The sequence below is a fragment of the Hyla sarda genome, chromosome 5 (genome assembly GCF_029499605.1).
Source record: "Hyla sarda isolate aHylSar1 chromosome 5, aHylSar1.hap1, whole genome shotgun sequence".
Lineage (NCBI taxonomy): Eukaryota > Metazoa > Chordata > Amphibia > Anura > Hylidae > Hyla > Hyla sarda.
Genome location: NC_079193.1, coordinates 296,026,002 through 296,051,260, shown reverse-complemented (window position 1 = coordinate 296,051,260; position 25,259 = coordinate 296,026,002). Strand labels below are relative to the sequence as shown.

Genomic DNA, 25,259 nt, shown 5'->3' with positions numbered 1-25,259 from the left:
AACATAAAAAGTGTATAAAAAATATAAAAGTTGAAAAATGTAAAAATAAAAAGTACAAAGAAGTGAAAAATCCCCTCCCCAATAAAAACGATAATTGTCAGTTTTTCCCATTTTACCCGCAAAAAGCATAATTTTTTTTATAAACATATTTGGTATCGCTGCGTGCAAATATCTAAACTATCAAAATATAATGTTAATGATCCCGTACGGTGAACGTCGTAAACGTAAATTTTTTTTTTAAAGTCCAAAAATGCAGCTTTTTTTGTAACATTTTAAATAAAAAGATTAATAAAATATTACCGTATATACTCGAGTATAAGCCAACCCGAATATAAGCCGAGGCCCCTAATTTCACCCCAAAATCCCAGGAAAAGTTATTGACTCGAGTATAAGCCTACGGTAGGAAATACATCATCCCCCTGTCATCATCCAGACCCCCGTCATTAACACCCTCATCATCATCACCCTGTCATCATCCCCCCTTCATCATCACCGCCTGTCATCATCCGCTTGTCATCATCCTACACCCCCCCTTCATCATCCCCTTGTCATCATCCCATCCCCCCCTTCATCATCCCCTTGTCATCATCCCCTCGTCATCATCCCCTCCCCCCCTTCATCATCCCCTTGTCATCATCCCCTTGTCATCATCCCCACCCCCTTCATCATCCCCTTGTCATCATCCCACACCCACCCTTCATCATCCCCCTGTCATCATCCCACACCCCCTTCATCATCCCCTTGTCATAATCCCCCCCCCCCTTCATCATCCCCTTGTCATCATCACCACATGTCATCAGCCCCCCCCCTTCATTATCACCACTTGTCAATGTCTGATACAGTGGTCTTCAACCTGCGGACCTCCAGATCCTCTGGAGGTCCGCAGGTTGAAGACCACTGCGGCCTTCGACATCATCCAGCCCCCCCCCCTCTCACCCCCTTTAGTTCTGTACTCACCTCCGCTCGGCGGGACGTTAGGGTGCGCTGGTCCGGTGCTGCAGGACTGTCCGGACGGGAGGTCGTCCGGTGGGATAGTGGTTCCGGGCTGCCATCTTCACGCAGAGGGACGTTGGTAATGAACGTCCCCCTGCGTCGTCGTCAAGGCAACGTGACTGTTCCAGGGCCGGGTCCGAAGGTGAAGATGGCAGCCCGGAACCACTATCCCACCGGACGACCTCCCCACCGGACAGTCCTGCAGCACCGGACCAGCGCACCCTAACTTCCCGCCGAGCGGAGGTGAGTACAGAACTAAAGGGGGTAAGAGGGGGGGGGGGGCTGGATGATGTCGAAGGCCGCAGTGGTCTTCAACCTGCAGACCTCCAGAGGTTTCAAAACTACAACTCCCAGCAAGCCCGGACAGCCGATGGCTGCCCGGGCTTGCTGGGAGTTGTAGTTTTGAAACATCTGGAGGTCCGCAGGTTGAAGACCACTGAGGGCGGAGAGTTCACTCGAGTATAAGCCGTATATACGGTATATACGAGTATATACGGTATATAAATGTTTTAAATATGCAAATGTGGTATCGATAAAAAGTACAGATGATGGCGCAAATAATGAGCCCTCATACCGCCCTATATACAGAAAAATGAAAAGTTATAGGTGGTCAAAATAGGGCGGTCACAATAGATTACTGATTTTGTACAAAAAGGTTTAGATTTTTTTTAAGCAGTACAAAAATATAAAAGTATCTAGCCATAGGTATAATTTTTATTGTATTGACGCACAGAATAAAGAAAACATGTCATTTTTACTGTAAATTGTACAGTGTGAAAACAAAACCCTCCAAAATTAGCAAAATTGTGGTTTTCATTCAAATTTCCTCCCTAAAAAATATTTTTTGGGGTTTGCCGTACATTTTATGGTAAAATGAGAGGTTTCATTACAAAGTACAATTGGTCACGCAAAAAACAAGCTCTTATATGGTTTTGTAGATGGAAATATAAAAGAGTTATTGATTTTAGAAGGTGAGGAGGAAAAAACAAAAATGCAAAAATAAAATTGGCCTGGTCTTTAAGGTGAAAATGGGCTTGGTCCTTAACCTCTTAAGGACCAAGGACGTACACGTACGTCCTAGCTCCCTGGTACTTAAGGACCAAGGACATACGCGTACATCCGTGGAAATTTCGGTCCCCGCCGCGTGCCGGGCGAGTATTGGACCGGGGTGACTGCTGATATTGATCAGCAGGCACCCCGCACAATTGCCCAGGGGGGTCATCAGACCACCCCATGACGGCGATCGGCGCAAATCGCAGGTGAATTCACACTTGCGATTTGCACCGATTCCGGGTCATACGGGTCTATGGTGACCCGGAATATATGGGGGATCGTGGTTGTCTAAGACACCCACGATCCCCCTGAAGGGATAGGAGTGAGGTGGCAGGGGTGCCACCCCTCCTATCCCTGCTATTGGTCATCAAGACGCGACACCAATAGCAGATCGGGGACCGGGGGGTTAACTTTCGCTTTCCCCGTCCTGCCCACCCACAATGGGCGGGGCAGGACGGTGAAACCGAAGAGGACCGGGGCCGAAGTTCACTTACCCATCGGCGTTGGCAGCGAGCAGCGATCGGTGGTGGCAGCAGGCGGCAGAAGAGGACGGCTATGCAGCTCCCTGGATGCTACGGAAGCCGGTGAGTTGCCTAGCAACATCTGGAGAGCTACAGTCTGAGACCACTATACAGAGGTCTCTATACTGCAGCCCTAAAGACAGCTGTGTGGGCATGCTGGGAGTTGTAGTTTTGCAACAGCTGGAGGGCTACAGTTTGGAGATCACTTTGCAGTGATCTCTAAACTATGGCCCTCTAGATCTTGCAAAACTACAACTCCTAGCATGCCCACACAGCTGTTTGCTGTCTGGGCATGCTGGGATTTGTAGTTTTGCAACATCTGGAGGGCCACAGTTTGGAGATCACTGTGCAGTGGTCTCTAAACTATAGCCCTCCAGATGTTGCAAAACTGTAAATCCCAGCATGCCCAAACAGCAAACAGCTGTCTCGGCATGCTGGGAGTTGTAGTTGTGTACCTCCAGCTGTTGCATAACTACATCTTCCAGCATGCCCTTCGGCGATCAGTACATGCTGGGAGTTGTAGTTTTGCAACAGCTGGAGGCACACTGGTTGGAAAATACTGAATTAGGTAACAGAACCTAACTGAAGGTTTTCCAACCAGTGTGCCTCCAGCTGTTGCAAAACTACAACTCCCAGCATGCACAATCTGTCAGTACATGCTGGGAGTTGTAGTTTTGAAACAGCTGGAGGTTTGCCCCCCCCCCCCCCCCCCCATGTGAATGTACAGGGTACATTCACACAGGCGAGTTTACATAAAGTTTCCTGCTTCAAGTTTGGGCTGCGGCAAATTTTTCGCCACAACGCGGGATACTCACCATAACCAGCCAGTTCAATGTACCCTAAAAACACTACACTACACTAGACTAACACAAAATAAAGGGTAAAACACTACATATACACACCCTTACACTGTCCCCCCCCCCCCCCCCAATAAAAATGAAAAACGTATTGTACGGCAGTGTTTCCAAAACAGAGTCTACAGCTGTTGCAAAACAACAACTCCCAGCATTTCCGGACAGCCAATGACTATCCAGGCATGCTGGGAGTTTAGCAACAGCTGGAGGCACCCTGTTTGGGAATCACTGGCGTAGAATACCCCTATGTCCACCCCTATGCAATCCCTAATTTAGTCCTCAAATGCGCCTGTCGCTCTCTCACTTCAGAGCCCTGTCATATTTCAAGGAAACAGTTTAGGGCCACATATGGGGTATTTCCGTACTTGGGAGAAATTGCACTACAAATTTTGGGGGGCTTTTTTCTCCTTTTACCCCTTATGAAAAGGAAAAGTTGGGGTCTACACCAGCCTGTTAGTGTTAAAAAATTACAATTGTTACACTAACATGCTGGTGTTGCCCCATACTTTTTATTTTCACAAGCAGTAAAAGCAAAAAAAGACCCCCAAAATTTGTAACGCAATTTCTCCTGAGTGCGGAAATACCCCATATGTGGGCGTAAAATGCTCTGCGGACGCACAACAAGGCTCAGGAGTGAGAGTGCACTATGTACATTTGAGGCCTAAATTGGTGATTTGCACAGGGGTGGCTGATTTTACAGCAGTTCTGACATAAACGCAAAATAATTTATACCCACATGTGACCCCATTTTGGAAACTACACCCCTCAAGGAACGAAACAAGGGGTACAGTGAGCCATAACACCCCACAGGTGGGATGGGAAAATGAAAAAAAAAATGTCACTAAAATGCTGGTGTTACCCTAAATTTTTCATTTTCACTAGGGAAAATAGGAAAAAAGCCCCCAAAAATTTGTAACCCCATTACTTCTGAGTAAGAAAATACCCCATATGTGGATGTTAAGTTCTCTTCGGGTGAACTACAATGCTCACAAGAGAAGGAGCGCCATTGGGATTTTGGAGAGAGAATGTGTCTGAAATTGAAGGCCATGTGTTTACAAAGCCCCCATAGTGCCAGAACAATGGACCCTCCCCCCACATGTGACCCCATTTTGGAAACTACACCCCTCCCAGAATGTAATAAGGGGTACAGTCGTCCATGAAAATTAAAAATAATTTTTTTCATTTTCACAGCCCACTATTCCAAAGATCTGTCAAATGCCAGTGGGGTGTAAATACTCACTGCACCCCTTATTTAATTCTGTGAGGGGTGTAGTTTCCAAAATTGGGTCACATGTGGGGGGGGGTCCACTGTTCTGCCATCACGAGGGGCTTTGTAAACACACATGGCCCCTGACTCCCATTCCAAACAAATTCACTCTCCGAAAGCTCAATGGCGCTCCTTCTCTTCTGAGCATTGTAGTGCGCCAGCAGAGCACTTGACGTCCACACATTGGATATTTCCATACTCAGAAGAAATAGGGTTACAAATTTGGGGGGTAATTTTCTCCTATTACCCCTTGTAAAAATTTAAAATTTGGGGGAAAAGCAGCATTTTAGTGAAAAAAAATCAATTTACACATCCAACTTTAACGAAAAGTCGTCAAACACCTGTAGGGTGTTAAGGCTCAGCGGACCCCTTGTTAGGTTCCTTGAGGGGTGTAGTTTCCAAAATAGTATGCCATGTGACATTTTTTTGCTGTCATGGCACCATAAGGGCTTCCTAAATGTGACATGCCCCCCAAAAACCATTTCAGAAAAACTCACTCTCCAAAATCCCAGTGTATTTCCTTACTTGAGAGAAATAGGGTTACAAATTTTAGGAAGATTTCTCTCCTTTTACCTCCTTGTAAAAATTCAAGAACTGGGTTTACAAGAACATGCCAGTGTAAAAAATGAAGATTTTGAATTTTCTCCTTCATTTTGCTGCTATTCCTGTGAAACACCTAAAAGGTTAACACACTTACTGAATGTCATTTTGAATACTTTGGGGGTGCAGTTTTTATAATGGGGTCATTTATTGGGTATTTCTAATATGTAGGCACTTAAAATCCACTTAAAAACTGAACTGGTCCCTGAAAAATTCTCATTTTGAAAATTTTGTGAAAAAGTGGAAAATTGCTGCTGTACTATAAAGCCCTCTGATGTCTTCCAAAAGTAAAAACATGTCAACTGTATGATTATGATAATCATTACATTTCCATATTGTGCCCCTACCGGATAGACTGACGTCATTCCGGGAAGTTCCTCGTGGCAGCGGTCCAGCTACTTATAAAAATGCAATATTTTCTATTTTTTCATCAAATTTTTGAATTTTTCACCAAGAAATGATGCAAGTATCGATGAAGTTTTACCACTAACATAAAGTAGAATATGTCACGGAAAAAAAATCTCGGAATCAGAATGAAAGGTAAAAGCCTCCCAGAGTTATTAATGCTTAAAGTGACAATGGTCAGATGTGCAAAAAACGCTCTGGTCCTTAAGGCCAAAATGGGCCTGGTCCTTAAGGGGTTAATAAAACCAAAATTAAAAAAATACAGTCTCTTTAGAAGCCTAATGTGTTTGGAATGCACAGGTAGTATATTGCGAGATGACAGCACAATGAGTACAGAAGGTGTTTGCGGAACAATATGAAATCCAACAGACCTATATTAACACTACAGGCTACATACATGTAAATTCAACAAACTTTTTGACTAACATGGATGACAGCAGAATGAGTACTGACTGTGTTTTGGAACAATATGAAATGCAGCACACCTGTATTAACACAACAGGCTACATACGTGTAACTTCAACACGCTTTTTGGGTGGCAGAGGAGACAGCACAATGAGTACTGAAGGTGTTTGCTGAAAAATATTAAATGCACCAGAACTGTATAGAACTATAGGCTAGATACGTGTGACTTAAAAATGCTTTGTGGGTGGCAGGGAGAAATATATTATATTCACTACTGTCTTCACAGGCTTTATAGGTAAATATAGGTGCCACTTGAATATGCTTTGTGAGTGGGTGGCACAGACCAATGTACCTTACTGGCTATTGCAGCTGGTTACGGAACACTATTATAGTCTCAAATCTCTACTGTTTTCACAGGACCTATAGGTACTATATATAGGTGCCAATTTAATACGCTCTGTGGTGGGTGGCACAGATCAATGCACCTCACTGGAGTCGGTTCAGTAACACTATTCAATTTATATATATACAGGTATGAGCCTTGAAAAAGGCTGTGGATTTGTGGTAGCAAAAGATGAGAAGGTCTTTCTTATCTGTATCTCTCTCTTTCTAATTACTAACTGCATCTTAATCTGCATCTTAGTTTCTATCTTTCTAACCACTAACTGTCCCTATGTCTGCTCTCTCCCTCTCTTTTCTGCTCTCTGCACAAGTTCCCAGCTCTCTGAACGCTGTGGGTGACGTCAGTGCTCTTTTATCTGTGTCCCTGGCTGTGTCCTATTGGCCTTTGTGCTTGATTGACACAGTAACCAGCAAATAACATGATAGATCTGGGCTATCATGTGATCTGCTGCTTTTCCTACGTCATCTCATCGCCCCCTTCCCGCTTTCAGGTTTTTTGTACTATTTACCGGCTCTCGCGAGCCAAACCAGTAAAAGCTTAAAGGGGTACTCCACCCCTAGACATCTTATCCCCTATCCAAAGGATAGGGGATAAGATGTCAGATCGCTGGGGTCCCGCTGCGGCACCCCGCTATCATTACTGCACAGAGCAAACTCGCACCGTGCGCAATGACGCGCCATCACGCCCCCTCCCATAGACTTGCATTAAGGGGGCGGGAAGTGACATCATGAGGGGCATAGCCATGACATCACGATGCTCCGGCCCCTGTATCGCTGGTCATTACGCACGGAGCGAGTCTGCTCTGTGCAGTAATGATAGCGGGGTGCCGCAGCCGAGATCCCGGGGGTCCGCAGCAGTGGGACCCAGGCGATCTGACATCTTATCCCCTATCCTTAGGATAGGGGATAAGATGTCTAGGGGCGGAGTACGCCTCTAAGTGTTCGCTGAGCCGGAAAAATCCTAAAGTTCAGGTTGAATCCTGTTTTTTTGTGAGGTACATACACAACTGTGGGTTATGTTAGAATATACTAACTGGCCTCTATTATATACACTGTCATTAGCAATGTATGGTAAAGATAAAGAGGTGGTTTAATTGCAGACAACCTGTAATAACAGGAACAGGTATGTGCAGCCCTAATCTCCACCCACACCCAGTCCATTTCTACAGGAGCACACACCCTAGTGATCGCAACTAAGCAAGGGTCCCTTCCTGGTTAAATGCATGTTTTAAATAAAAAAAAATATCTACCCCAGATTATCAAGAATGCTTTTGATAAAGCTAAACTTCTTGATCAAAAAAGTTGCTTGGTACCTAAAAAGAAAAAGGGTGATGAGGAAATCACTAAATATAACAATTTTACAGACATTAAGAATATTTTAAAAACTCATTGGCATGTACTTCAACAGGATACCCATCTTACATTTTTTTTATCTACAGCATCGCAAATGACATTCCAGAGAGCACCAAATCTGAAGAGTTTTTTAGCTCCCAGCCAACTGCGACAACGTTGGAATACTATCAATAATGTAGATTTTTTTTAACCAAACCTGGGAGCTACAATTGCAACAGAAAAAATTGAATGTGTTGCACAGAAATTACCTACGGCCAGACAACCATAACTTCCCAAAAAAAACCCTGGTAAAATCTTCAACATAAAAACCTGACTTACATGTCAATCTGATTATGTCATATATGTGCTCCAATGTTCCCTCCAGAATGTAGGGCGTACAACAGAGTCCCTACATAGTAGATTGAATAAACATTGCTACAATATTCGCAATAAATTCCAATTACATGGATTCTCTAGGCATTGCTCCCAATTTCATCCAGATATTGAACATCCTGTCCGAATCACACCTTTGGAAAGAATTCCGAATGATCTCTCAAACAGATTTGAACTTAAACGGAAAGAGGTATACTGGATATACTGTATGGGAACTCTTGTTCCAGATGGGCTCAAGACCAGCGCCTTTATTCAGAGGAGCAAATTTTTACATTTCCATATTGTGCCCCTACCGGATAGACTGACGTCATTCCAGGAAGTTCCTTGTGGCAGCGGTCCGGCTACTTTCTCTCCAGACGCCACCTAACGGTAAGGACCCTACATTGTCTCTACCTTATCTATACCCACAAACGGTCCTCACTAGGGGTGCACTCCATGTTGTTTTTTCTTTTTCTATACTTATAGGTTAAATGCATGGGTACACTAACCTATCAGGAGGGAAGAATAGTCCTGGAGGGCTGACTTAGACAATGGAAGGTTTAAGAATAGTGCAAGGGTCCAAATCTAGGAGGACAAATAATACAGAATTGGCAACCAGGAGTTGTCAGTCCGAGGTTCAGTAGCCAGGAGGGCTTCTGAAGGGTAAATATGATCATCTATTGCTAAATTAAAAGCCCGATTAGTATCCAAAGTTTAGTAAAATGTTGACAATTTTCTATTCAATTCCAGCAGGCAATTTTGCAAAACAGACAGCAAGTGCAGCCATGTCAGTTTTGAATAAGCTTTCCAAAAACTGATGGTAAAAATTACATTTTGTTGTTGCCCGAACATACAGTAATACCAAAATTATAATTTATTATTAGTTACAACCAATATGGCTGCATTTCCTGTAACAAAAATGGGCAGTAACAGTAACCGGAAAAATGCTAATATCTCTTTAAAGGAGTCTGTCTTTACTAGAGGGCTACACAGCTCCTTCCAGCCTATGTGCTACTGCTGGAGGTGGTGGGAAGTCAAAAGCAGCCAAGATGGGTGTTTTACGCCATTTGCATAACTACTACTTTAAGGGTTGGATCCCACATAGCGTATACACAGCATCTGCTCAAAGGAGAATATGAAATGTATTTCCCACTGGGCATAAATACACTCCATATATGCTATTTGTGACATTACCCTAAAGGGAGTTGTGTAAACAGCTTAGCCCTACGAGCTACAATATTCATGAACGTCTGTATATGGATAACTTAACCCATTGTTTATGGTGACTTAGAAGTCATTTAATATAGCATTGAGATTTTTACACTGAACATTAGGTAATCTTTTAGTTGGTCCCGCCTACCATGAGATCAAAACCAAGGGAAGCAGGAAACACCTAGGATAATCGACAGATTACAGGGGCAGTTCAAAAGGTGTCTTCAGTGAAGTTTTAGAACTAGAACTCATAGCGGCATGATACGTATGTGACACAACAAAGACAGGGAACATTAGGTGACTCATATGTCGCTAGTTCACTTTCTTCATACTTCAAGACTCTTTATTGTTATAAGAAATAGTGATTTTAACAGGATTTTGTAATGCCTAATACAATAAATTTTGGGTCTGAAGTCTTTTGAAAAAAAAGTAGAGCACTAAAATACACTTAGTTGTTACTAATACTATGATATCATTGTTTATTCCACTTTATTCCTTTCATAGGACAGCATTCTATAGTGTAAAACGAGTATGTTCATACTATAGAAGTGCTATATGTTTGGGGTCTATGTCAGTATACGGCAGAAAGGTTACATGAGCCCATTGAGTTCAGTGGGTTAAACATAATGACTATGTTCGGTCAATTTTTAAACATGTGCCTTAATTTACAGAATTCAAGATAGCAAATTATTTTTAGCCTCTTAAAAATACTTTTTTTTGGGAGGACGACTACATTCGTTTAAATAAAGTAAATGGGCCTGACACAGGTACACCGCAGTTACATCAGCATACCTTCTGTATGCAGCACTGTAGTGTGAACTCAGCCTAAGGGAACGCATAGCCCTTTTTAGCCCTGTACAGGCATCTGGACTTCACTGATACAATATTCCCAGTTGGTCAATAAGTAGCCACCGACTGGTGGAGCTGACAGGCAAGAGAAAAGGAAATCTAATATTGTAATCCAGGAAAGGAGGGTCAAGCCAGGAGGGCACTACTTACAGAGACAGCAAAGGAGGGTCAAACAATCAAAGGTTATTACCAGTAAGATAGGCAAGGGTTAAGCAATCCACAAGCACAGAGAGGGTGCAATCCACAAGTAAACTAGTTAGTATACCAGATATCATAACTGGCAAGAAGAAAGGAATGGAAGATCCTCCTGACAAGACAGTCTGATCGGCCTGTTGGTTGTTTGGCAAGTTCCTGCAATTGGCCGAATATCTATATACAATGTACACACGCCGCCCTGGCACTTCACACATAACCCAGCACAGAGATGACAAAAAGAAACTTCAGGAAGACTAAGGATAAGTTTCTACTTGTTTTTTTTTGGGGCAGTTTTTGGAAAACTGTCACTGCAGTTTTTAAGCAAAAGTCAGAAGTGGATCCATAAGGAAAGAGAAGTATAAGTCCTTCCTTTATATGTGGGAAGCCTATCAGGCTGAATTTGTGGGAGGGGCTTTGGCTATTTAACATCCATCGGCCCCTCCCTCTGGGCATATGCTGGGTTGGCGAAATTGCGGGGGTTGTTTCGTTGCGTACGCTGGGTCAGGTGTGTGGTGGTGCAGGTAAGTGCCGGGTGACCGGCAGGTTTCATTTACTGGGGCCCTGGTCTGTTGCAATTGCTCCCCTTGTTTGGCGGGCAGGCTCCAGCACCCAGCGCGTTATGTAGGCGGCGGTCCGACAGTGCAGCGCGTGCCCGGGCTGGCCGCAGTGAACACGACCTCTGGATCCAGCGGCAGCTGGCGGCATGGCAGGCGCGGGGAGACGCGACCCACGTGGGTCTCCCTGTGCCGGCGTCTCACGTGTAACGCGGGGCTCTGAAAGGGCGGAGTCACAGCATGCCAGTGAGCCGGCGGCATAGTTCCACGGATGGTCAGCAGGTGGCACTGAGAAAAAAAAAAAATGTGTGTGAGGAAATGTGTTAGGCTTATAGAGTGTATTGGTACCATGCAGTAATGAGGGGCTGGCTTATGGTGCACCGGTGTCAGGCCACAGTTTCCTGACACATGCACTGTCGCAGACAAGGGGCAGCTTGTAAGTTAATAATCCTATAATCCATATTACTGTGGCTTCGGTTTGGGGGGGGGGGTGGTCATGCATATTGGGGTACCGGGTCGGAGGCTTGGGGTAGTCAAGTAATTAGTGGGGTTGGGGTAGTTTCAGGCATAGGGGGGGGGCTAGGGGGTGCCAGCACGTATGTGTCAGAGGTGGTAGGTGGCGCGTAACCCATATGGTTAGAACACTGTTAGTTTCTCTTGCAGATTGGGTGGTCTGTATCCAGTTAGGTGGTCGTTACGTTCCTGGTCATTGCAAACTTGGCTACGGTCAGTACCAACCGTACGGCGGTTGTTCATGTTATTTATTCACGTTTCACGGTGGTCATCACTTTCGCTAGCAGACGCTAGTTCACGTCATTTCAGTTAAAATGCTTAATACTCCTGTTACATTAGTTAATGTTACGCACTGCTGCTGTTACACATAGGCCCTGAATCACTGTATATCTGACTCGACATGTCAGATAGGGTTCAAGGCATCATTGCTACTGTCACGCATACAGAGCATTTCGTTTACACGGGTAGTGGTCACTGCGATCTTGACTCTTCTTCAAGGGTGACCACTTGCCTGCGGTGGTTGCTGACACGTCTTCAGAGCCATCGCTAGTTAGTTAGAAACGGTGCACACTGTAATCTTGACTCGCAGTCAGGAGGTGTTCACGGTTTAGTTATTCATGACTATACGCGTCATGCACACGTTCTCGGTCAGACTCACGGTCAGGCCTCGTTTCAAACTATTCAGGTGGTACTCTGGGTCGCACTGGCACTACGGTCAGCACTCTTGGGTTCGGCCACATAGCACGGGCAGTCACCTGCAGCTGTAAGCTAAACATTAAGTATGTATTCGGTTGTCTGCAGGGTTACAGTCGATTTGCTGTTCGTTTCAGGCGTCTTACTGTTGTGTTACAGTGGTGGTAAGGTCAGTCAGTACTCAGCAAGGGGGGTACACGTTTCTCATATCAGGTCACTCATGATTACCGTTTTTTTCCCCGGCACCCGTTACGGCCCGGACAGGTCATGTCTCATGTGTCAGACATAGAGGACCCGATGTCCATCCCTGATACACCAGCTAGAAGCTCCGTGCGAGGGACGCCCTCCTCTGCAGCTTACAGGGCTTGGACGATCCCCAAGTTGATGGAGGAGTTGCGCAAGAGGGCAATTCCATTTCCAGCAACCGCCCGCAAAGCAGAGTTATACAAACTCCTCATGGCGGATCAGGGGGCTGGCGACAGTCAGGAGGGGACCTCGGGCCAGTCCACCCTCTCTGAACTGCATGCAATGATGACTTCCATGTTGGGCAGGCTGGATTCTCTGGAGAGAAGGGGCATTCAGGGGCCCCCAGCTCCAGCAGCATTGCAGGCGCCAACGCCTACACAGATGTCTGCCCCTGTTCCGGTAGGCAACCCAGGTAGGCGCTCTGGGCCACCAAGGGTGTCACCAGTCCATTTTGTCCCAGCAGCCCTGAGAAAGGACATACTGGAAGGGAAGGACATCAATTTGGCGTCCCTGTTGCTATCTGCCTTCGACGTTGAGGACACTAGAACGGTAGCGTGCGCTGACTTATCTGTTGTCCTTAAGAGTAAGGACACCAGGCTGAAACGGAAGCTAAATATCCACGAGTTTGTGATTGCCTTCAGCAAATACAGGGAGGTGATATGCTCAGCCAGACCGGAGCGCAGAGAGGAGCTCGACCTGTATTTGCTGAGGGTTACTGAATACGCATACAAATACGGTGGTACCCATTTCTACGATTATCATAGAAGTTTCTCAGCCATGGCAGCGGCGGCCTTCAGCCAAGATGGGTACCTCACGGACTGGAGCATCGAAGATTCACAGATGTTCTGCAGCCACTTCGCAAATCTCAAATTCCCCGCATGTGCCGCCTGTCAATCAATCACGCATACTACGGCGTGGTGTGTAGGGCTGGCTCAACAGGGCGAGCAGGGCGCCGCCAGACCTTCCACTTCCACGGACAGTTTTAGCAGGTCCGCACCTTCCGTGGATAAGTTGGGCCGTCCAGTACACTATCTCGGAGGCTCACAAATTTGTAACAATTATAACATGTCTTCGTGCAACTTCAGCAATTGCAGGTTATTACACGTCTGCTTCTACTGCTTCAGGGCACATCCGGGCTCTGCATGTAGGCAGAAAGGGCCAGCATGACTAGGCGGGGTACGTACCCCAGTCCTGGCCGCTCTGCTCGCGGATCACCCGGACCCAGATTGGGTCCAGTGGTTGATCAATAGTTTTGACAGAGGCTTCCACGCCGGCATGGTCAAACTGCCGCAGGCCACATTTGAATGTGACAATCTGCTGTCTGCCGTAAACGATCCCGCTGTTGTCACTGAATTAATAAATGCTGAGCTAATGAAAGGTTATATGATTGGCCCCTTGTTAGTTTCTCCATTCAGGTCTTGGAGGGTCAGTCCGGTAGGGGTGGTAACAGGCAAGTTCAATGGGAAAAAGAGACTGATATTTGACTTGTCGGCTCCTCATGGGTCCCTTGTCCCCAGTATCAACTCTCTCATTCCATCCGAGGAGTTTAGTATGCACTATTCTTCCATAGACCAGGCTATTCAGGTCATCTTGGCGCTCGGCCCAGGGACTTGGATGGCGAAGGCGGATATCACAGATGCCTTCAAGTTGCTGCCGTTGCACAGGGACCAGTGGCAATGGTTTGGGCTCAAATGGCAGGGTGCATATTATTTTGGTTCCAAGTTTACTTTCGGAAGAGCAGCCCATGGCTGTTTGACCAACTGGCCCAGGCATTGCACTGGCTGCTGGTTAATGTCTCTGGATGCAGCCAGGTCATCCATTATTTGGATGACTTTCTTCTGTTCAGGGAAGAGCCGGACCAGTTGGTCAGATTGCTGAAACTGTTCACTGATATTGGGGTGCCAGTGTCTCCCAAGACAACGGTCGGTCCAACTAAGTGTCTCACCTTTCTGGGAGTAATCCTAGATTCAGTCGCAATGCAAGTCAGCTTGCCCACTGACAAACTCAACCGTATCAGAGACACTATCCACAAGTACACGGTCTCCCAGGTCACGACCAAGGGCGAGTTGCAGAGCTTGCTGGGAATGCTGGCATTTGCTATGCGAGCAATTCCGCAGGGCAGAGCGTTCGTATCCAGAATATTGTCTTTGCTGCATGGTGTCCCTCAACAACACAGTAGGGTTTGGTTAGATTGCCAAGCCCTGGCTGACCTGAACATGTGGGATAGGTACATGGCACAATGGAATGGGACGGCTATGTTTGTCCCGCCAGCCTCCGAGTTGTCCCCCAAGATCTGCACTGATGCGTCATCTTCCACTGGTTATGGTGCAGTGTAGGGCGGCAGGTGGATGGCGGGCCAATGGTCCAATCAGGTATTGGCTCTGGCAGGCTTCAGCAGCACTTCGGCACTTTTTGAGGTTTTCCCCATTGTAGCAGCTGCAGTGACATGGGGCGACAAGTGGTCAGGACAGACGGTGGAGTTTCAGTGTGACAATCAGGTGACAGTTGCCATAGTCAACAAGGGCAGTTCCAGGCATGCTACTGTCATGTCTTTCATGCGCAGGTTAGTCTGGGTGTCCTTACAACACAACTTCAATTTTGTAGCCAGACACATACCGGGGGTAGACAACACGGCCGCAGATGCTCTGTCCAGGGCTAATTTCCATCTCTTTTCACAGGTGGCTCCGCAAGCAGACGCAGTAGGAACACAACCCCCTTGCCTGGCACAATTAATCTTGGACTGAATTACTACACACAGGTGGCCCGGGAGTTAATGTCGGACGCCTTAGCCCCCAATACCAGAAAGGCCTATCATGCAGCACACAACACCTTTAGGTCATATCTGTCTCAACATAGCATCCCCTTTTCTTACGACACCACTATCATTCTATCTTTCATCGGTTTCTGCCACTCTTCTCTGCACCTGTCTCATAGCACTATTAAATCTTACCTTTCGGGCATTCAGCATTTCATTTCTTTATCCCACCCAGACAGGCTGTCTATCCTATCATCTCAGGCTGTCAAGGCTGCGCTCAGAGGGGTGGTGGCTCTTAGCTCCACAGCGCCACCTCTCAGGAAACCGATCAGCGGCGAGCTGTTCCGAGCCATGTCTGACGCATTAGCCAATAACCCGTTTGGCTTCGAGCGCAGTCTGATAATCAAATCTGCCATTTATCTAGCCTTCTATGGCTTCCTCCGGCCGGGTGAATTTTCATGTGTCAGGCGGGGAGCGACACATCCACAGAAGGCTCATTTAAGGTGGCAGGGTTCTTGGTTCGAAGTCTCACTGTCCGTCACAAAAACTTGCAGGTGGGGGGCGGTGGTTAAGTATTTTCCTTCAGGTAACAACTGGTGCCCGGTGGCGGTGTTGGCACAACTGGTTGAGTTCCTCCATGATAAGCCTCCGGAGTCGCCACTGTTGCCTTTCGGTGGGGGTGCTCTTACCACTTCTCTTTTCACATCGCATGTCCGCACGCTGCTTGGCAATTTAGGACACAACCCCAGAGAGTTCTCAGGTCACTCATTCCGCATAGGAGCAGCATCGGCGGCCTCCAGGCACAAGGTGCCTGTACATGTCATCCAGAAGTTGGGGAGGTGGTGTTCTGATGCATATACCACTTATGTCCCAGATCCCTCAAGGGAAATGGCAGAGGCATTTCAATTTTTGGCATTATAAAAAAATGATACTTAATTTACCCTAACTGGTGGTGTATTTTTGCCCTCTATAGGCGGACCCTCGATGCGGTTTTCAGGCACACCTCAACCGCTGTTCTATGTTATAAGTAGAGTTTTGTGTTAGGTCTTGGTAAATCTAGTTTCTTGCAGGTGGCCTTGGCAGGAGGTAACAGGTAAGCCCATGCACGGTTCAAAGTCCTGACCACAAGTGGGAAGCTTATCAGGCTGAATTTGTGGGAGGGGCTTTGGCTATTTAACATCCATCGGCCCCTCCCTCTGGGCGTATGCTGGGTTGGCGAAACCCACCCTCCTCACCCTTTTCTTCATCACCATACATAAGGGAATGCCCTCTATAGGCGGACCCTCGACGCGGTTTTCAGGCACACCTCAACCGCTGTTCTATGTTATAAATAGAGTTTTGTGTTAGGTCTTGGTAAATCTAGTTTCTTGCAGGTGGCCTTGGCAGGAGGTAACAGGTAAGCCCATGCACAGTTCAAAGTCCTGACCACAAATCCTATTCCTTTTGAATACACTTCTGGCTTTGGCTCAAAAACTGCAGTGGCAGTATTCCAAAAACTGCCAGAAAAGGTACGTTTTTGTTGCAGCAGCCCAGAAGGAGCTGCTGCAATTGATCAGACTCTTTCACTTTAAAGTGGAAGCACAGTCTCATGGTTTCCCAATTAATCCAAATCTTGCTCTATCTTTAATTCTTTCCCTATCATTCTATTATTTTTCATATGTCTGTATTAGTTTTTTTTTGTAATACTACTCCCAGCTTTGGGTACACAAATGTACAGCAGTTCTCAGCTGCAGGGTACAGATCCACACAAAATAGGTGACATAGAAGCTCAGGTTATGAAAGCTGCCGGCCTAGTCCAGGGCTGTGAGGTCCTTGCACAACTTCTCCTCACAGACTAAACTCCTCACTCCTATCATCATGCGCTCAACTTTCAACTGCCCTACTCACTTTCTCCTGAAGATGGTTTGGGCTCACATTAGTCATAGCCTTGTCTGGATATGATTAAAAAAAATATTCAGCAACATAAAACAATGTTAAAGGGGTTATCCAAAATTATTAAAACATAGCTGCTTTCTTTTCACAAACAGCATCACTCTTGTCCTTAGTTTGAATGGCAACTCAGTTCCATTGAAGTGACTAAAGCCCTCCTGCAGCCCCCCGAGTCATCAGCTCTCTGGAGCTAGGTTTGCTCTGTGGCTGATGACTCCCAATACAGGGACCGGCAGTTCGTGACATCATTGCTCCTCCCCCTGAATGCAAGTCTATGGGAGGGTGCTTAACTTAGCTCCGGAGAGCTGATGACTTGGGGGCTGCAGGAGAGATCGCGGGGGTCCCCAGCAGTGGGACCCCGGCGATCAGACATCTTATCCCGTATCCTTGGATAGGGGATAAGATGTCTATGGGCGGAGTACCCCTTTAAAGGGGCTGAGTTGCAGAACAGTGATTTATATAGGCCTTCACTCATCTGCTTAACAGGAGAGATGCAATTATAACAACTATATGTTTTTTCCAGTCTGCTTCATCCAAACTTGGCAGCCTTCAGCAATAGCCTTTTTTAATTTGGTTTGAGGTTTGCAATTTTTCTTTTGGTTTTATGCCAAGGGAAAATCTTCATGTCTACATTACACATAGATGGACAGTGGGATGATTGCTGCTTCTGCAAAGCGTACAGAGAGTTTATGCATATGGTGGAGTTTGTTCCTAAAGTTATGTTGGTCAGTAGTGATTAGAGAGGATGAATGTAATTGACCATGGGTCCTTTCCAAGGAGTTGGATAATTTTGGCCTCCTAAGGTTATCTTGGGTGAATCTACACAGAATCAGTATGATAGCCTTTGTTTGGACTACTTCTGTCAGTTATAGGAATGACTGGGCATTTCGAGCCTGTTCAGCAGTGCAAGGTCGTATGTTCTTGGCAGACTAACAAATGATGAGGTCTGTCTCACTCTGGTCTGACAATATTGTCCTCACAGATCTTTTTAAGCTATGCTTTATTTTAACAAACACTGGAATTCTACAATTAAAGGGGTATTCCGAGGAACTGAACATATCAGACACATATCCCTCACCCATAGGATGGGGGATAAGTGTCTGATCGTGGGGGATCTGAGCTCTGGCCCCCTGTTATCGCCTGTATGGGGCCTGTCCTACTTACCCTTCCTTGGCATGCTCAGGACACCACCTTCCTGGATGTGAACAAGTGACGTCCCACTCAGCCAATCACTGGTTGGGACAGAACATTGCTGTGGTTGGTGATTGGCTGAGTTGGCTGTCAAATGGGGGGGGGCTGAAGCGTGCCAAGGAAGGGTAAGTAGGACGGACCATTTACAGGAGATTGTGAGGGGTCCCAGCTGTTGAATCCACCATGATTACACAGTTATCCTCTATCCTGTGGATAGGGGATAAGTGTCTGATCAATACAATTCTCAGAGTACTTCTTACTTAATTACATTCAAATTATACATGCAATATTATTTATGCCATGCTATCCAACATTTAGGCGAAATCTTACACATTTGTATTTTCTACAGCTGACCATAAACATTTGATAACTGTAGGAGAAAAATGTTCTCAATCTCACATAAACATGAACATTCAGATGAGGGTAAACCGCTGCCAGGCTTTTCTGGCAGTTTCTTATCTCTCAGAGAACCAAAGGATTATGCTGTTGAAATACAAAATGCATGATCCTTCTCTCCTTGACAACATTTCTTGAATGGTTGTTGGGAGGCCTGTACACATGAGACAATAAGGAAGTCCCCCTGAAATGGCAGGTTCGGCCAACTTTGTGTATAGGAGCCTTAAAGGGGTATGCTGGGCAAAAACATCTTATCCCCTATCGAAAGGGGGGGGGGGGGTATTGTGCTAAAATGGTGGCTACACATGTGAGGACATGGGGCAAGGAAGTCTGGGAAGGCAATATCACCCTGAATCACATGGCGTCATGCAGCCTATCAGCAGCCAGCCTCACTGTGATGTCACAGCCCTATATATTCGGCACCCTTTGCAAAGACGGGCATTTCCGAGAGCAGAGACTGTGTGTGCCCACTAATTACCATTACTGACAATACCATTACTGACAATACAGATCTTTACAGTGACAAGTCCATTCACCTCAAGCCTGCATTCGTTCTGGCTAGAGAGAGAGCAGACACTGTGTGGTCACTAATCAGCGTTACTGACAATACAGATCAGCACAGGGGAAATCCATTGACCTCAAGCCCGCATCACTGCAGGCAGGCAGGGAGAGTTTAGAAGTCGTTTCATAGTCTGCCAATTGAGATCATCACAGGAAGCACTCCCCATTCAAAGACTGCAGGCAACTATAGTACAGGCAGGGACAAACTACATAATAACAGTATTATTTCACTACCCCAGCACACTCCCTATGAATGTTACGGGAATGCAAAGTGTTCTACACCCCTGGCTCTCTGTAGCCTGGAAATAGCCATTTTTAATAACGATTCACCGCGTATATATTCGGATCAAACCAAATTTGTGGGGAAAATTCGGTGAATCGTTCCAAATCAAAGTTTTGAAAAATTAGCCCATCTCTAGTGACGGGTATGGCCAACTTTATTCTCAGGTGTGCACCATAAAGGCCAACATAGGTTTAACTGTATATAATTGTGTCTGAGAAATGGTCATTCATCCAACAGTTTTTAAACCATCAACCTACCTATATTTAATGTGACTTTAGGACTGGATCTGTCTAAAGAGCACTGGCGGATTCACAATGGACGGTAAAGGGGGAGTATATTATTTAATGGAACATCAGTACAAGCATCTGAAAAGTTCTTTACATCATATGTAGATTAAGAATATAAAATAATGCTTTAAAATGTAAAACACAAAATGAGAGTGACTTGATTTTTTTTTTGCTGTTGAGGAGTTAAAGCCCACATTTCCTGATAGAACTGCTTTAATTCAGACATATTAGTATGTTTTATGCATGAACTGCTCTTTTCATGTCTACTGTACTCTATTGGGTTCAAGTCAGGACATTCAGGAGGCCAACCCAGAACCTCAGTTTTGTTTCTCCACAACCATTCAAATAAACTGTAGACTTAGTTTTGTGTTTTGGATCATTCTTTGCAGCTACCACAAGTAATCTATACCTCTATACGCAGTACAGAATTCATCGTCTGTACTATTTCCATAATTTACTGTTCTTATACTGCTTCTCTTTCCCACCTCTATAAATACCCTTTTTAGGTAATCCCTTTTGTATTGTGGAGTCATGGACATCAACCATAGCTGAGGCTACAAGAGATAGCGGTTCTTTAAAATATTTTTGTTAGTATAGAAACACAATGATGTCAGCATTCAGTGCAAAATGTTGAGCACTAGGACCTCTCAGAAATGTGGCAACTTACACATGGCAATGCAGTTTTTGAGCGATATCTGCAAAAAGAATAGACAAGTGAATTTTATTTTTTTTTTGCAGATGACGGAATGGGGATTTCCACAGCAGAAATTCAGCCGTGTGCACAGTGCATCAGAATCCCATCAAAATCGATGAGACTCTGCTGCAGTGGAATGCCCGTGCAAAATATTCTGGTGGAATTCCGCATGGACATTCCACCGTGTGAACATACCCTTAGACTATGATTTACCACAAAGTTGAAACATATCCTGCTACTCTTTAAACATTTTACACACGTAGTTTATATAAGTGTAAAAAAAAGTAACATGTATGTGTAAAAAAGTTATGTGGATTTTGTGTATATTATATTGGGCTGCATTCTAAAGAAAACACATTAAATTGCACAAAAATACTCTTCAAATAAGCTTAACCTCCTTAGGACGCAGGGCGTACCTGTATGCCCTGCGCCCCCTCCCCCGCTATGACAGAGGGTCACAAGTTGACCCCGTATCATAGCGGGTCGGTCCCGGTGGCTATTAACGGCGGGGTCTGTGGCCGACCTGTGTCTAATGCCAGAGATCACCGATCGCGGTGATGCCCGACATTAACCCCTTAGGCACGGCGTTAAAATTGATCGCCGAGTCTACAATGAATAAAAAAAGCATTCCTGGCAGCTCAGTCGGGCTGATTGGGATCACCACGATGAAACTGCGGTGTCCCGATCAGCTTACTGTTTGTCACATAAAATAATAAAATACACACCGTGGATTAGAGATGAGCAAAGTTCCAGTGATTCGATTCGTCATGAACTTCTCGGCTCGGCAGTTGCTGACTTTAGCCTGAATAAATGAGTTCAGCTTTTAGGTGCTCCGGTGGGCTGGAAAAGGTGGATACAGTCTTAGGAGAGAGTCTCCAGCCACCGGAGCACCTGAAAGCTGAACTAATTTATGCAGGCTAAAGTCAGCAAACGCCGAGCCGAGAAGTTAGTGACGAATCGAATCACTGTAACATCGCTCATCTCTACTGTGGATAGAGAAAAGCTCAGGTAAGCAAATCCTTCTTGGATGAGTAACAGTGCTTCCTTACAGCTCACCCGGTCAGACAGATCCTCGTGGATAACCCGGGACATTGTTTGGCAGACAGGTGTGTGCAGCCCTGACTTCCTGCATCAGAACACCTGTTCATTAACCCTGAACTGTCCAGAAACATGGAGTAAGAGGAAAGCTGAACTGTGCGGACAAAATAAGACATTGGCATAGCAACACTAGATATTCTGTGACACGGAGCATATAGATGTTGACAGCATCTTCTAAAGGATTCCATTAGCAAAGACTAATAAAAATGAAGCCTTATGCACCCAGACATAATACAGCTCCATTTATAATAGGGCTCCTATTGCTTTCGGCCTTATATTTTACCTTTGTATGCCTCTGATTTTACAGGTATGTTGTTTCATTGCTTCCCCAGTAGAATAACTTTGCATGTATTGTGCCAATGCAGATGCCATGCAACTACAAGCTAAGCCTAAGAATGTGGGTAAGGCTTATACACTGCAGGTTTTCCACAGAAAATCTTATATGCATGAGGCTGTGTTTCAACACAGTTTTTTTTTCCTGGCTTTTTATTTATTTATTTATTTATTTATGTTTTAAGTGGAAATGGATCCGGTAGGAAGGAAATGTCATTCCTTTATATTTCCTATTCTTTTTTTGAACACACTTCTGGCTTTGGCTCAAAAACTGCAATGGTAGTTTATCAAAAAACTCCAGAAAAAAACCTGTGTAGAAACCTAGCTTAACCCCTTCCCTCCCCAGGACATGCATGCATAAGTCCTGGGAAGGGGGGAGCAGCTACGGAGCAGGATTGTGAGGTCATCCTGCTCTGTACCGCGCGGCTACCTGCTGGAATCAACAGCCAGGGGCTGTAGCTAATAGTATGAAGCAGCGCTGCTGCTGCAAGGCTATTAACCATTTATATTTATATAGATATATATCCTACAATCATCACCAAAGAATATACCACTATTTATCTTCCAAAATAAACTTTTATTGGTAGAAAAACTGATAATTACAACCATACCACAATACAAAAGACATGATAGGACACAACCCCTATCCCATAAAAAACATGTACCCCATTAAGCACTGGTGTCCCAAGCCACAATCATTACAATTCATGGTAATATGCACATATATAGCCAGTCAGACCTCCATAAGAATCAATAAAGATAATGAAGCATGGTACATATAAGTAGCAATACAAAACAACTATCTAATGGCATTCATTACCAGTGGCCATATGGGGACCCTGTGCACCCTCAACGGACATCATTTCGTGGGCAACCCTGAAGATTGCCGAATGGCTCTCTCATAGAACTATATGGAGACAGTGTGGTAGCCTCCGCTTTGGGCGGGGGTTGTGACGAGCCCCGGTGCTAGCCCATGGGGTCTCCAAACAGGAGATCGCGGGGGGCCCTAGTGGTTGGACCCCTATCCGGGGATAAGTTTTTGAGCATGAGACTTATCCTTTAATTATGGCATCTAAAGGGTAATGATGAGTAGACTGATAGTAGCCTTCAATCACCGTCAAGAAATGAGCACACCTCCTGCGCTTTCATCATTGTCACTTAATGCTCCAGGGTGCACATTTTCGCCTTGGTGCATTAAGTCTCAGACAGCATGGGCCTTCATGTATGCTTGATGTTGCCTAGGGGCTGAGCGGCAATGTGAGGAATTGACCATAGCCCTGGTCTCCACTGCACTCAACTTCCTGGTGCTTTAGTCAATATGTCACATGGCTGCTTAGCCAACCACTAGCTGAGGTGTGATGTATTGACCACATCACCAGGAAGTTGAAGTTGGAAGACATCAGGAAAATTACAACTGTGTTCTTTGCAAGGTTTCTTCACGACTGTGTAGTGTAGCTCTAATGTTCCTTTACTCATACTTCTATAAACTATATAAGCTACAAGTACTCAAGTATGCCCAGTGGGTACTGTCCGGGCAGTGAATGGAAAATGTTAACTCACATTGTAATAATCTCTGTAGTGGGAAATGTATGTATAGAAAGAGGAGTAATGAGTGGTCGGGCGGGCGGCGGGCTCTGGTGAAAACCAGTAACCCCTTAGATTCCGTTCCCCTGGTACGGCCCACGCCATCACCTTACTGACACAGAGGATCCACCTCCAATGTCCTCGCTGCATACCAGTCCGGATCCTGACATTTAGGATGGAGTACAAGAGATGAAAAGGCTTGATAAGTATAGAAAGCATTTTTCTCTTTTTTTTTTTTATTACACATGAACTACAGATTTATAAAAAGTTTATTAAAAGCATAGCAACCATCACCAAGTGCTATCAACAGTAGCAATCCTTCGGTTCACCCATGGGCTTACATATTATGCTTTTTGAACTGAAGCAGCTGGGCTACCTTATATGGGTTATCCAGAATGAACCCCTTTAACCCCTTAAGGACCCAGCCCAAATATACCTTAAGGACCCAGCCATTTTTTGAACATCTGACCACTGTCACTTCAAGCATTAATAACTCTGGGATGCTTTTACCTTTCATTCTGATGAAAATTTCCAAAATTTGATGAAAAAATTGAAAATGTTGCATTTTTTTTAACTTTGAAGCTCACTGCTTGTAAGGAAAATGGATATTCCAAATATATTATACATTGATTCACATATACAATATGTCTACTTTATGTTTGCATCATAAAATTGTCGTGTTTTTACTTTTGGAAGACATCAGAGGGCTTCAAAGTTCAGCAGCAATTTTCCAATTTTTCACAAAATTTTCAAAATCTGAATTTTTCAGGGACCAGTTCAGTTTTGAAGATGATTTGAAGGGCCTTCATATTAGAAATACCCCACAAATGACCCCATTATAAAAACTGCACCCCTCAAAGTATTCAAAATGACATTCAGTAAGTGTGTTAACCCTTTAGGTGTTTCACAGGAATAGCAGCAAAGTGAAGGCGAAAATTCAAAATCTTCATTTTTTACACTCGCATGTTCTTGTAGACCCAGTTTTTGAATTTTTACAAGGGGTAATAGATGAAAAATCCCACCAAAATTTGTAACCCAATTTCTCTCGAGTAAGGAAATACCTCATATGTGTATGTCAAGTGTTCGGCGGGTGCACTACAGGGCTCAGAAGGGAAGGAGCGACAATAGGATTTTGGAGAGGGAATTTTGCTGAAATGGTTTTTGGGGGGCATGTCACATTTAGGAAGCCCCTATGGTGCCAGAACAGCAGAAAACCCCAACATGGCATACCATTTTGGAAACAAGACCCCTCAAGGCACTAACAAGGGGTCCAGTGAGCCTTAACACCACACAGGTGTTTGACGACTTTTCGTTAAAGTCTGATGTGTAAATTAAAAAAAAATATTTTTCACTAAAGTGCAGTTTTTCCCCCAAATTTACAATTTTTACAAAGGGTAATGGGAGAAAATGCCCCCCCAAATTTGTAACCCCATCTCTTCTGAGTAAGGAAATACCACATGTTAGGACATAAAATGCTTTGCGGGCGAACTACAATGCTCAGAAGAGAAGGAGTCACATTTGGCTTTTTGAAAGCAACTTTTGCTGAAATGGTTTTTTGGGGGCATGTCGCATTTAGAAAGCCCCTGTGGTGCCAGAACAGCAAAAAATACCCCCATGGCATACTATTTTGGAAACTACACCCCTCAATGAACGTAACAAGGGGTCCGCTGAGCCTTAACACC

The 25,259-nt window shown here is 45.0% G+C and overlaps 1 long non-coding RNA gene across 2 annotated transcripts in view; it reads left to right on the top strand.

Annotated features, from left to right (window-relative positions):
• Nucleotides 1-25,259, top strand: part of LOC130274107 (uncharacterized) — a 139,572-nt gene that overhangs the window by 51,847 nt on the left and 62,466 nt on the right. Inside the window, exons 3-4 of one of the 2 annotated variants that reach the window (XR_008844243.1) lie at nt 7,940-8,594; nt 8,691-8,867. This is a non-coding gene — a long non-coding RNA (uncharacterized LOC130274107). Of the gene's footprint in view, nt 1-7,939; nt 8,595-8,690; nt 8,993-25,259 lie in introns of those variants that run through there. The other variant, XR_008844242.1, reaches the window with a different exon arrangement.